The sequence below is a fragment of the Pongo pygmaeus genome, chromosome 17 (genome assembly GCF_028885625.2).
Source record: "Pongo pygmaeus isolate AG05252 chromosome 17, NHGRI_mPonPyg2-v2.0_pri, whole genome shotgun sequence".
Classification (NCBI taxonomy): domain Eukaryota; kingdom Metazoa; phylum Chordata; class Mammalia; order Primates; family Hominidae; genus Pongo; species Pongo pygmaeus.
In genome coordinates this window covers 41,627,603-41,641,779 of record NC_072390.2, presented here as the reverse complement: position 1 = coordinate 41,641,779, position 14,177 = coordinate 41,627,603, and the positions used below count along the sequence as shown (strand labels likewise).

Here is a 14,177-nt window from a genome sequence, read left to right as displayed (position 1 = left end):
AAATACAGCTCAGAGAACACTAGCTTGTTTCTTTCAACTCAGGAAACATTTATTCTATTGGAGAATGAGGATCTTCCCTATATGAAGGACTAAACAAAATTAACTCTGGGTTAAAAGTAAATAATAAATCAGCAAGTTGTATTACAATAGTTGGCTTGTAGAATGATTTGTTTACTTTTTTTCAATTTTGCAAATTTTCAATAATGTGTTTATATGGCATTCATAACTTTAAAACTCCTTTACAATTAAGCTGAAATAAAAAGAAATCTATAAAACAAAACAAAACAAAAAAAAACCCAGCAAATATACAAATTTAAAAAATGAAACTCTTAGGTCTTTTCAAGTCCTTTGCCCATTTGTATCAGGTTATTTGACTTTTTGTTGTTGAGTTATAGGAGCTCTTTCTATATTCTGGATATTAATCATATCGGAGATCTAACATTGTCAAATTCATAGAAGCAAAAGGTAGAATGGTAATTACCAAGTGCTAGACGGGAGAGGAAAAGGGGGAGCTGTTTGATGGAAAAGTTTCAAGTTTGCAAGATGAAGAAATTCTGAAGATCTATTTTACAACAATGTGAATGTATGTTAACACTACTGAACTGTATATTAAAAATGATAAAAATGTGGTTTTTACCCCAATTTTTAAAAATGCATGAAAATAAAACACTTGTGACAGAATAATAAATCAGGTTCTGTTTAAAAAGAAACCTGCATCAGGCAAACAAGTCCTATAATGGTAATTCTTCAAAGAACCAAAATTCACTACTACCAGATGTGTTATTCCTAAACCATTAATAAGAATAAGACCTACTGGAAATGCATAAGGCGAATATTTCAGTTTCAGCAAAAACAACAACAAAATTCTAATGTCGTAATAAGGTAGGTTTAACTAGTTAATGCCTTTAAAAAAAAAGTTGAGTTTTTCTTTGTTAATTTATAGAAATCATCTGAATGCAAAATAAGCAATCAAGGATTCATTTATTTTTATTTGCCCTAGTTCGGTCAAATTGTTGCTAGAATAATGTTTAGAACTAATTTTTAAACCTTAATGAACCATTTTTATTTTTTCTTTTCTCTCTCTCTCTCTCTCTCTCTCTCTTTCTTTCAAGACAAGGTCTTGCTCTGTTGCCCAGGCTGGAGGGCAGTGCTCCTAGCTTCAAGTGATCCTCCCGCCTGGGCCTCCCAAAGCCTGGTGTTTCCTTTAATGATTTAAAAATGTTATTCTAGTGTTGGTCTTTGCAAAGCCCTTTAAAACCGCCAACTTCAGCTTGTCCGATTTTGAAATACGTGGCCTGAGAAATCTCCTAGGTCTTGAACATTATAAATGGGTACTATGCTCATTTTGAGGGAGCCCTGGCTTACACAAACCTGCTGCTGAACTTAGCTGTACTTACAATAAGCACTTTACTGATCTTTTATAATTGATGTATTAAACAAACAAACGAACATCACCTCCTGTCTGTAAAGCAAAACACATTTTGACTTTGGAGTTAACGTTTGCGACAGCCTTCTAACCTATCGATGTATCCCTCAGAACTGGGTTTCTAGAAAAGCTAGGAGAAGACCCCAGGGCAGGGGAGAGGAGAGGGCGAATTGGGAAAGAACTGCGAGGGTAATCACTTTCTCGACTGGGCATGGGGTGGCACCTGAGCCCTGGTACGCGGGGCTGGGAGGGAGGGCGAGTCGCCAGCAGAGGCGAGGCCAGAAAGTCAGAGGAAAGAGGGGACGAGAGAGCCACAAAGGCAGAGTGGGAGAAGGCAGGGCGGGCAGCCGGGGCGAGGGAGAGAAAAAGAGGGAGGCGGAGCTGCCCGGGCGGGCGGGGGCGCGGGCGGGAGCGGGCGCGGAGGCGGCGCCGCAGCCCCAGCCGGGCCGGACGCGGGAGGGCCAGGGCCAGGGTGAGCACCCAACTCCGAGCTGTCCCGGCTCCCGGCGCCGCGCTCCGCTCTCAGCCACCTCACGGCTGCCAGGAGTGCGCGGGAGTTTGCCCCGGAGCGCGGGGAAGTTTCCTCCGAAGCTGCGCTCCTGGAACAGCAGCACCTGCAAGCGCCGGGCAGCGGCCCGCGAGGTAACCGCGCTGGGGCTGGGGCTGGGGCCGGGGGGCACTGAAGGGGCCGAGATGGTGGGGCGCTGCTGGGTACCCGCGCCGGCAGCGGGCTCTGATGGGCGGGGACGTGCGCCCTCACCTTTCCAGGTGCTTCGCCGCTGGGGATGAGGGAGGCTTTTTCCTTTTTCTATCTCCCCCACCTCCAGTATTCCAACCCACTTCCCTTCACTTCAGTGGACGGAGGACGGGAGGTGGGGGGCGGGAGCAGGAGGGGATCCTGACTTTGAGGGGGCGATGGAGAAGGACGGCCGCCTGAACTTGTCAGCTACCTGAGCTTCCTTCCTGCGCCCCGGCGGGGCACGCTGGACTCCAGGATTCCGGGGTCAGACCCCGCTTGGGGCAGGCAGAGGTTGGAAAGAGGACGGCAGGAACGGTCTTTAGTTTCTGCTGCCAGTTTGTCCGGTCCTCCAGCGTGTGTGGTAGAAAGACGAGCATCTCTGCTGCGGGGGTGCCTCCTTTGCGTCTGTCTCAAACTCCGCGACCTGGCTCAGGCTCAGGCGCAGGCTGCGGACGAGGTGGGAGGGAAGTTAGGGGGACCGGGAGGCCAGGTGCGATGGTGGCCAGAGCAGAAGAGTTGGGAGGGGCGATCTGAAGAGGGGCTGCAAGTGGGTTGGGGAGAGAAGGAATGGTGTGTTTGTTTCTGCTGCTGTTACTTTCACAGGGTTACCTCCTCCCTCTTCTGCCCCGTTTGAACATCCTGCCTATCAGCATGTTTCTGTTAGAAGGTGTTATGGTTGATGCCTGTCAGGAGTTATTTCCAACTAAGTTCACAGGTGCTAAGTCTAGAGCTGCAGGCCTTCCTCCTTTCTCTCTCTCTGCGGTCCACCCCCAGCTCCCTCCCACAAACATACTGTGCCTGAATAATCCCCAGCGTTTTGAAAGCGATGGCAAGTGAATAATACACAATGTGTGTGTGTGACTTTTTTCTCCCTATTATGCTATCAGATCCAAATCAAAACGCCGTGGATGCTTAACAGGACTCCCTTTTCGCAGTTTTTCTGATAATTGAGAGTGTTACCAATGTTTATTTTTCTTCGCTTTAACCTCAGAATTGCATTAATCTATCTTTGTACAATTTTATTTACATTGTTATTATTCCTCTCGGTTTGAAGGACAGGGGCCTCTTTTCAACTCACATATATACACCCAAATGCATTGTGACCATATTTAGTATTTATCTGTCTTCTGATTCAGTTGCCTGGCACCTGTTAATTCCAGTACCTAATCATAACACCATATGCCTGCCAACCAACGTGAGGATAAGGTGAATGCTATTGTTTTTCATGGGCAAGAGCACCCTGAACTACCACTTTTTATTATTGCTCAAAGAGTGTAAAAGCTTCAGTCAAAGTGAATCAAATTTACAATACAATATTACAATTCTACACCATACGATCAAACAATATGATTCCTAGGCACTTACAGCTGACTAGTAATTGAGGAAAAATTAAAATCCTCTCATCATATGGAAAACATTTAGATTGCATATAGTCAATAAGAAATAGCACACACTGAATGCCCCCAGAAAACGAGAAGAATGTTCCTCTTACCTCATTTGGTTTTTATCTCCTTCATTACAGTACCATCCTCCAGAAAATTAGCACCTTGCATATACATGTTGGTATGTACTAACTAAACACCATATTTTTTAATACAGAGGCTTAGTGATAGTCCAAAAACATAAATGTTTTAAATCATTACCAACCATCTGTTCTCTCCCACTCACTTACAGCACAATGTTTTATTTTCACAGGTATCAAAACGTACTTACTCATTTCATACATTCCCATGACTATCCTGAAAGCTGTAATGGTATCCAATGTTGACTCAAGTTCAGTAACTGTTGTGTTTGGCTTATTACACCATAAGCTCTGCTTCTTTTATTTTCAATGAAAGAAGACATTCTAAAAGTTTCAAAGCACATGGCCAAGGCTGGTGTATACTCCAGTAAAAATCTGATTGCTTTCCCCCCACCCCCCACCTTTTTGTTAACAGAGAGAAGCTAGAAATTAGTGCAGCTGCAGGGCCTTCCTGATGACCTTCTTTTCCTTTCTTCCTGGTCACGAGGGTAGCATTTGATGCTCTGAAGAAGTGCATTAAAAAGCCCTGTGACTTCAGAAACTTAGTATGGTTTCCAGGAGAGTGTAACATCTTCCAAGGAAGAATTTACAAAATAAGAGACTAACTTGCTCTTACAAACTCCAAATTCAGTAAACCTAAGAAATATACATTGTTTCCCACATCAATATTGCATATGAATAGCATAGGATGTGAGATAGGATATGAATGACATGTTTACCTGTATAGTGTTCTTTATATTTGTATTTGGGAATCTGGATGAGTTGGGATGTAATCAGCAAATAGATTCACACTCTTTGTTTGGTTGATGTCATCAATAAAGCAAGATGTGAGATATTCAGCTCTCTATCCAAGAAAGGTTTCCCATTTAGGGGTGTTTGCTCTAATTAGAACTTCAATATTATGGTATTTTATCATTCAAAATCAAGTTACATAATAAATCCTTTGTTCCTTTAGCATAGCCAGCACATCAGGAAAATTCTTTTCACTCAAATATGGGCGCAGTGTCCCAAAGCATTTTCATATTTTTTGAGGAAAAAGATAGTGATGATCTTTTCCACACTTTGTAAATAATTGATATGTACTTGAAGATTATCAGGAACCAAGAAAAAGTGGGCCATTATCACCAGCTACACTGTTCTATACTGCTCTTTTCCCTGAAAGCGTTAAGATTCTCCTAACTTAGAAGAATGGCTTTGGACAGAATAAACCCAAACTACAGATAATTTTGAAAGTAAAGTTGGCTTTAAAAATATAGTCTAATTAAAACCTTTGGATATTACATAAGAACATGTTACATCTTATTTTTCTGTATACTAAAAATGAATTATTGAGGAGAAACAGTTTCACCATGTATAGTAAATACTCTGAATTATTCATGTTAATGAGAAAAATAGAGGGAAATAATGTAAAATCATGGTTATTTAAAAAGTCATTTGTGTTTGTCTTTGGAATGTATTGCATGTTTGGTTTAAAAAAGATTTTCATTGTTATTGTGGGCAAGTTGCCTTTCTAATTATTTTCTTGTGTTTAGGTTAATTTTTAAATGAGCTTTCATACCTCAAACACCAAAACCCATTTGTGGGGAGGTGGGGAAGATGGGCAGACTGCCCAGAAACAAGCTGGGTGGCAGAAGTAAGCAAACCTGGTATGAAAACTTTGCAGGAAATCATATGTAATTCAAAGAAAGATAAGTAAGACTTGATTGTATACCTATTTAATGAATATGTGTTAAGGATTAGATATGTTCCCAGATTGTATACCTGTTTAATGAATATGTGTTAAGGATTAGATATGTTCCCAGCAAAAATAAAAGTCTTATAGTCAAAGTTTGAGAAATTCAATCCCACTTTACAGGTAACAGAGGTGGTTAATATATTTTAAGAAGTGATAATAGGTTGCTCCTGAAAATCAAATAAGAATGTATTAATGTATGCATCTTACTATTAATACACTGCATTTTTAAGTGTTTTCCTAGAGCATACGTATGCCTTTGGCGTTAAATGGCATTCCTAGGCCTTATATATTAATATGTCCTTTCCAAGAGAAGGAATAGCAAGAAGCCATCTAAATAAGGGGTTTGGTCCATTTCATCTCTGTACCTATGCTCCAAATCAAAAACACATTTCATCAAAGAGAACCTCTCAATTATTGTTACAGTGGACCAAGCTCGATAAAATAGTTGAAGTTCAGCAAGACTGCCAATTTAACAGATTTCTATTGTGTTTTTCAAAAGCTCTAGGGCAAAATTGGTTGTAGATGAGTTACTTGAGCAAGAAGCTGATTCATACCATAGCATTAAACATCTTGTTTATAGTAAGTTTTTAGTTGGACATAGATTTTGTTGAATTGTTAGTTCCGTGGACTGTTAGAATTTGGAAAACCTCTGTGTGGAAGGTTAGAACTGCCAAAAATATACGACGGGAAAAGCAGATAAGATCATTTTTATTTCAAATATTCACAGCCAAACTGTAACTTTTATAGAAGTAAGGAGAATGGTGATAGAAAAGTAGATGTACCCTTCAGAATAGAGACTATGTTCTCATCATAAATGTGCTCACTACATAAAGTGTAGGGATGCTTTTTTTTTTTAGGAAATATTTTCATTTTTTATAAGGCATGGCATTTTTTAAAGACTTGACTAGACTGAATATTTTAAAAGAAATATTGTGGTTGGAAATATAATTGAGACCCACAGGATAAATTTTATATACATTTATTAAAGGAATCCATTTCTTCTTATCAATGCCTAAGTCTTAGGATCAAGATTATGCATTTTTTAATAGAGCTGGAAAGAACCTTAAAAGTAATTTATTCCTGTGTCCTCATTTTACAGTTGCAGAAATAATGGGGACCTACAGTGATCATGATGAACTGCTAAAGGTCACACTGGTAGTGGCAGAGCAGAAACTAGAAACCTGGTCTCCTGACTCCTCATCCAGCTACCTCTTAGAGAGTTAGATTAGTTAAGTAGGGGAGTTAACTCTTTCTGGCCATCACGGTATCAACTAATATGTGATAGTCACGGAATGAAGCAGTACAGAGGTAAATGTAGAAGGCTTGTGATTTGCTGTCTTCTCTCATGCGTTGAGTAGTCATCGTGGACCAGACTGTGATCCTTGACCCTCTCAGACTCTGTCCTCTTTTTTAAAAACAAATATTTTGTTACCCCCTTATTATCCTCAAAAGTCATTTATAAATAATTACAGAATATAGTTGTAATTTTTAAAAACTAATAAAATAAAAATAATGCGTATTTCACCACTAATGCTTGGGGATAACTTCACTAGACACATAGTAAAGTCAGCGCTTGTATGAATATATGATGAATAAATTTGAATTTAAGACAAATAAAACATCAGAAGACATCCCATGCAAGAAGTGCACGAAAGTGAAAAAATGAGGGTAGACTTAAACTAGTGTTGAGATACTAACAACCCAGACTTATTTGTAGATGAAAACCGGAAGAAGGAAGTTAATGGTATAGGGAAAATTTGCCAAGTCAAATGTAGACTCTTGGAGTGGAGAAAATTTTAAAGTATGATATTTTGCAAATGAGAGAGTAAATAGCATTGATATACTTCCACTAAAATCCCAAAATTACTTTCTGGAACATTTCCATGTTGTTACTAATGTGAATTCTATTTCAAGAGATGCAGGTTACTCACCGTATTGTCAATAAGTAAAATACTTCGAAAATAAAAATTACTGATTTGGTGCTGAGTTTGTCTTAAGTTTAATTTCTATCAACATTATAGTCTATCAATTCTAGAGTTAGAAGATAGAGTACATGAAATAATTAAACTATTATTGTAAATTGCTCAGCTTTTGGTGGGAATGTAAATAAAATTCTTAATTATAATTATGTACCAGATTCTACAGTTTGATATGCATAACATTTAGCTCAATAGGACACATAAACTTTATATGGAATATTTTTAGAAAAACTCTTCATTAAATTGGGCCGCCTCCCCCTATATACACTAAAAGCCAATAGCACACCACCACTACCACCACCAATAATTTGTGAGAAACCTGAACATACCCAGTCCTACCTAAAATATTCTGTAGGGGTGTTACTTGCCATTATGAGAGCCATAGAGCTAGCTAACCAAGATTTTTATGTAGGCATGGATTATTTTTCGTGCCCCTACCTATCTCTCTTTACTTCTTTTAAGTAGGACCGTCCCATTTGTTCACTGATCCACTGGCTCTAATGGACCAGAACCACAGACTTCACTGCCCTCAAGCAGGTCATGTTCTAATCTTTTTCTGTTGCTGTCACTTTTATAAAAATTCACTTCTTCTGGTCCTTATTTCTCTTAGGAATCTATCTTTTTTGGGTGACAATAAGTGGTGACAAACTGAAGTACATGCTGGATAATATTTTAGTTGTCTTAGGCCTTAACTTTGCTTAAATGTATATCTCCATAAAGCACTGAAAGTTTTCATATATATATATATATATAGAGAGAGAGAGAGAGACAGACATTATCACACACGTATGCATGTACGTATATGTATATATGTGCGTATTTATGAAAGCATATATATATACACACATAATTTTAGGCTTTGAAAAAACAGGAAAGGAGGTATTATTAAGGCTTAAGGCTTATATTTTTAATGCCCTTGAAACATGCTTATGCAAAAAAGAACTGCACTAGTCCAATACTGGAAGTTATAGCACAAAACAACGTGCTATGAAGTATGCTTATAGTAAAAGCCCAAAAGCTATTTCCAACCCAAATAAACTGCTATATTCGAATTTTGTTATATTGCTTGTGATAGATGCATCCTGTGCTAGCATATTAGAAGTTGAGGGGAAGGGGTGTGGTCAATTTTGTCTGTTTCAGAGGTATTTAACCTGTGCACTGTTGACATCCTAAAAGCACACCAACATCTCTTCTCTTTGTGCAATATACAGTATTTGCAGAGAGATTAGAGGGTTTTGAAGATTACTCATATATACAACATACAGGAGGGTGTAGGATCCCAGAAGCAAGGAGGAAATTGAGAGTGAAATTCAAGCTTTCTTACTTCTGTCTACTGGACTGTAACTTAAGATCTGCTCTTGAAAATGAAGAGTTAATATGAAATGTCATTTGAGTATTAGCTACACCATCTTGAATTTATCAAATTGTGAGATATTTTTTCTTAGATTACTTCCCAGTCAGGGTCCACGTTACATGTTTTTAGACCATTGTATATCTTATTCTTTTTAAAGAAAGAAGCTTTTTAATGTAAGCGCAGCACTTGAGATTGAAGTCAATAATATGTGTGTGTGGTGTGTATGTGTGTGAATAACCAATTGCTTTGACAAAATCACAGAATTCTCTACATAGAAGGGCCTGTTTTACCCAATCAAGAGAGGCAGCTTTTCCTACAAAGAGGATGCAGCAATTGTACAGAACACAATTTGATCTGTGATTGTTTTCTGTGTATTGTTCATTCTTACTGGAAGCTTCTTGGTCTGTTGAATGACCCAACATTCAACCTCAGACTGACCCCTAACTTTATTTGGTCTACTTTTGTTACAATTTCTAATGCGAGTATAGTGGTGCAGTGGGGATTCAGAGAAGATGAAATTGAAGTTGTTGGATTGGGGAGGCGATAAGGAAAATAAGGTGTTTCTTTCATTTGAACAGCACAAAGATCTATATAGGCAGTGAAATTTTATTGGAATATCTGCCTTTTACTCTGCTTTTTATTTTTGTATGGAATAGAGGGAAAGATTGTGAAAGTAAAACCCTCCTTCCTCTTTGTACTGTTAACTCTGCTATACAAGAGAAAACCTTCTTTGTCAGAGTAAACAGATATGACACATTCCACTCCCATTGTTCAGAGTGCCTCCTTTTACTATAGTACTTCAATGTTACCCTAAACTGAACTCTATAACACTAAAGAATATGGTTAAGAAAGGGAAAAATATACCCAGCTAATGTGGTAAAAGAAATTTCAGAAGCCTCTGTTAGATATATGTGAAAATGGGAAAACCAAATAAGATGACCCCGTCAATTCAAATGAAGAATACGATACTTACTTTTCCATTAATTTCAGTACCAAGAAGCCCAAAATTCCACTTAGTTTTGTGGTCATTTCTATTGTTTTCTTTCTTTTGTTTTTCTTTTCACAGATGGAATTAAAGTGGTAACCTATAGGTCCAGCTTACTTTAAGCAAATATAGTCTGTAAGGATTTAGGTAAAATAGTGACGTTGATTATATACTTTAATGAATACATTTTAAAATTAAATAGGCACAGTTTTAAAGAAAAGATCATCTAAATTAATTTAGTTTTTTTTACAGGATTCTTTGAACAGTCGATTAGAAGGAGGGTAATTTTTTTCCCCAAAAGATCGATTTCTCAAGTTATTAAAAAAATGCTTAGGTGTTAGTGACATTTTTTGGACAAAAAGCAGTAACTATCAACACCCTTTTTACCTTCTAACATTTGCACTCTATTTTCAATTAGGAACTTTTATTACCAGAGAATGAGATTTTATTACTCCAGCAGGGCTGGCGTTCAGCTAGATGCACTGGTATAGTCTTACTGGTTATTTGTAGCTGGAGTCCAAATTGTGCTGATTGTTAAATAGTTTAAATACTAATCATCCTCTTGCATGATCACTTTTGTAACTTCAGCCTATAAATACACCACTTGCTACTTGCTAAAAGTCTAGCAAAGTCATTTTTTCAGATTTTGCAGATCAGGGAATTAGAACAGCATTTAGAATAGAAATGAATTTGAAAATCACTGAAATCCCAGGTCCCAGAGCTTGTTCATCTAATACCTCAGACCTTTGATTCACCTTGGGGTTTCTCAACATACATATACCAAGTACTAACCAGTAAGAATGCCCTGAGATTCTTGATATATATTTAATGCAGAATACTCTATAAAACATAATCACAGCTCAGAAAGTCCCTCTACATTGCCCACTTGTAGATACAGCTCATACACCTGGCATTTCTTCTTGTCTATCTTAAAGACACATCAAATGAAACGTGTCAAAATCAAACTCCTGATCTCTGCTCATCTCACCTCAAAGGTGCAGGGTTCCCATAGTCCAATCTGGTTTTAATCTTGACATTACTTCTCCTTCAATTCCATTACCAAGGCTTTGATTTTGACCTCCAAAATTAATTACAAAAATCTGCCTCTGCCATCACACAAGTGTAAGCATTCACCATCCTTTGTGTAGAAAACAACAATGTCTCCATGACTGATCTCGTGGCATTGTTCCCCATCCCAAATTCATCCTCCAATGGGATACCAGATATTATATTTGCATTCAAAATGCAAATATGATAACTATCACCTTCCAACCACGGATAACACTTAAATGAATTACCATTGCTTTGCTTAAGATAAAGACCAAAACTCAGCACCTGATTTTTGTAGCCCAGCAAAGACACCTTCCTCCACTTTTGTCTCTTTGGATGTTCCCATTCTTCCCTCAGCTTCAGCTGGCTGGCTTTCTTCAAGCTGCCTTAACATTCCAGCTCTCTCCCATCCCCCCATCCCCTAAAAACACAAACTCAAGGATTCCCTAGTTAACTCTTAGTTAACACTTTGAAAATATCAACTCAAATGTCACTTGCTCAAATAAACCATCTCTTACCCCTAAATTGAATTAAATCCCTTTATAAAATACATATAAGTATATACACATTTATGTATCTGTATCCATTGTGCTTAGAAGAGTTGAAAATTCACATTTACTTGTATAATTATTTAATTAACTGCTAAGATAGGGATCCATCTGGTTTTGATGGTCCTTGTATTCCTAACAAATACTACAATGCCTGCTTCAGAGAGGAAGTATAATAAATACTTGTTGAATAAATATTGAGTGAACATCTCTAACTGCACATGTACAAAGTTATACACATATACCACATGCAAACACACACATGTATCCACCCTCACATTCTAATAACAAATACGTAAATAAGTAAATAAAAGAAAGTGTGTAAGCTGTGATGCCCCGCTTTTTTCTTTGTGACCTCTCCAAATATCATACTCCTTGTTCTATTTCTCTTTTCTCTCCATAATTTAGATGTGGTTTGGGTGGTGCTACATTTATTTAGTAAGTAGGGCAGGTCTGTTGAATTTCTTACACCCCCCAAAATAAATAAATGCCCAGGCATGCCTTTATATTACTTCCTCTGACATGTGGAATCCCTTGATAATTTCAGGAATTTTAAAAGGCTTCACTTTATGGGGGTTTTATGCTCTGCTGTTTGTATACATTCTGGCATTAAGAAGTGGTCTAAGATTTTACCATATTGAAGAAAATGAAAATCCTCTGAAAGTCACCTATTCATATGGCCCCCATATGAAAATAAGGAAGATAAAGGAGAACAAAAATTAAAATAAGAAAAAAATATGTGGAATTGAAAAAGTAATATAAAAGTCTATGTTATAAATTAAAGGTTTATATTTTTAAGAATTGCACAAAAGATTCAAACAAGGTATAAAATAGTTAAGGAAGACCTATATCATACTGATGGGCACTTACTATGTTTTAGATACTATGCTAACATTCGTGACTAAATTCAAAATGCTGCATTAAAACTGAGTTGGGTTAGCACTGTTTTTATTTAAAGCCTTCTTGCTTCAACTAGTTTAGGGGAAACTCTTGAACATTTTGTCCCAGAAAGCAAGGAATTGCTCAAAAACAAATGAGGGCACATCAGAAGGACATAGCCAGATTTAAAAGACTCTCCCTGGCCAAATTTGGGATCTTTTATACATAAAGAGTAATAATGTATGTAATGGATTAGAGCACATTGACTAACAAAAGTATCCATGAACCCAGAGTGTGTGAATGCACAGATTGGGTGGAGAGAAGGAAAGGCTCTGTTTCACTGAAGAATACAAGCTGATAATGAAAAAGAAATAATAGAGCACCATAACAAGAATAACCACCATAACAAGAATAATAAAAAAGTCATCCACCATTCTGTGAATGGTTGATGGGGACAGGATATTCACATTATCTCTACGTGTCACCCTATGGATTGCTTATTAATTGAAAAGCGGGGACATCCCTTTATGGTTGGTGTCTGACAGATACCAGCTAATCAAATGATCAGACTTGACATCACTAGAAGTCATACAAACTGAAATCATGTATTTTTTTTATGATACATGAAGAATGACACAGAAGTCTCTTCTGAAGTATTCTGCTAAAAATGTTTAACCTGAGCCTAATCATGAGGAAACAAACGATCAGGCAAATCTAAACTGGTAGATTTTCTTCACTACAACTAACCTGGACACTTCAAAAATGTCAGTGTGATTAACAAAAAAAGCCTGAAATATTGTTCAGGATTAAAGGAGACTAGGAGACCTGGCAACTAATTGCAAGACATCCATCCTTCTTGATTAGATTCTGGATGAAAAAAAAATCTATAAAGTATAATATTGGGACAATGGAAGGAATGTGAATTTGGGCTATAGCTCATATAACACTATTACATCCCGTTCAATTTCTTGAGTGTGATCATCATATTGGGGTTATATAGAAGAATGTGTCTTTAGGGAGAGGATATATTTGAAAGTATTTAGAAGTGAAATCTCATATCTGCAACTTTCAAATGGTTCAGCAAAAAGAAATGTTTTAAGTGTAAGAAAGGGAGAAATAGGCAAATAATTATGGCAAAATGTTAATAATTTTTACATCTAGATAAAGAGATTATATACCACTCGTTATATTGCTAATTTTCTGTATGCTAGACATTTTTCAAAATAAAAATTAGAAAAAATGTCCTATGATTTTAAGTTAGCTATCCAAAGGATAAAATAATTTTTATATATTGAAGTGAGCTTAAATGTTTGAAAGTTGTTTAATTAACAGAGTGTCTTCTCTAAAGTATCTAAATATCTTCATTCAACATTCTATAATAATTCCATAATTTATATATAAGCACTAAAGAAAAAGTTATCCTTAGAAGAATATGTTTCAGGCAATATAGGAGACAATAGGTAATATGATAATATCAGTATGTATTAGATAAAATAATTTTTTTCATTTTTCCAGTTATATATGAGAACTTTTCAACATGAGAAATTTTAAAGGGAAATGAGTCATCTATGGCAATGTGCGTTTTATTCTTCCATGTCTTTCCTAAACATTGGTGCTCGCCTACAAAACAAAGTATGAGATTACTGATGATTTTCACTAAAATGTCTACAACCTAGCAGAATGCACTTTCAGTGTAGAATAGATCTGGCCAGGGCTACAGTGAGATTTAGGATCCTGTGTGATTCTCAACTCTGCAACTTCAGGAAGACTGGCAAGCACTGTTAGTGCTAATATATTAGAAGCAGATACTTACAGCCCAATAACACAGGTATACAAATATCAAAAGACAAAGCTCTCAATTTAGCCAACAAATATCCATCGAGTGCAGGTTCTATGAGAGGCACAAAGTAAATGAGGTTAAATAAAAATATTTACAAATTTGTAAATAAAAATTTATTTC

The 14,177-nt window shown here is 37.1% G+C and overlaps 1 protein-coding gene across 2 annotated transcripts in view; it reads left to right on the top strand.

Moving 5' to 3' along the window:
• Positions 1-1,886: 1,886 nt before the first annotated feature.
• CHST9 (carbohydrate sulfotransferase 9) overlaps positions 1,887-14,177 on the top strand; it is a 272,296-nt gene continuing 260,005 nt past the window's right edge. The window contains exon 1 of one of the 2 annotated variants that reach the window (XM_054461218.2): positions 1,887-2,068. The gene's annotated coding sequence lies outside the window, so the exon portion shown is untranslated. The remainder of the gene's footprint in view (positions 2,069-14,177) is intronic. The other variant, XM_054461221.2, reaches the window with a different exon arrangement.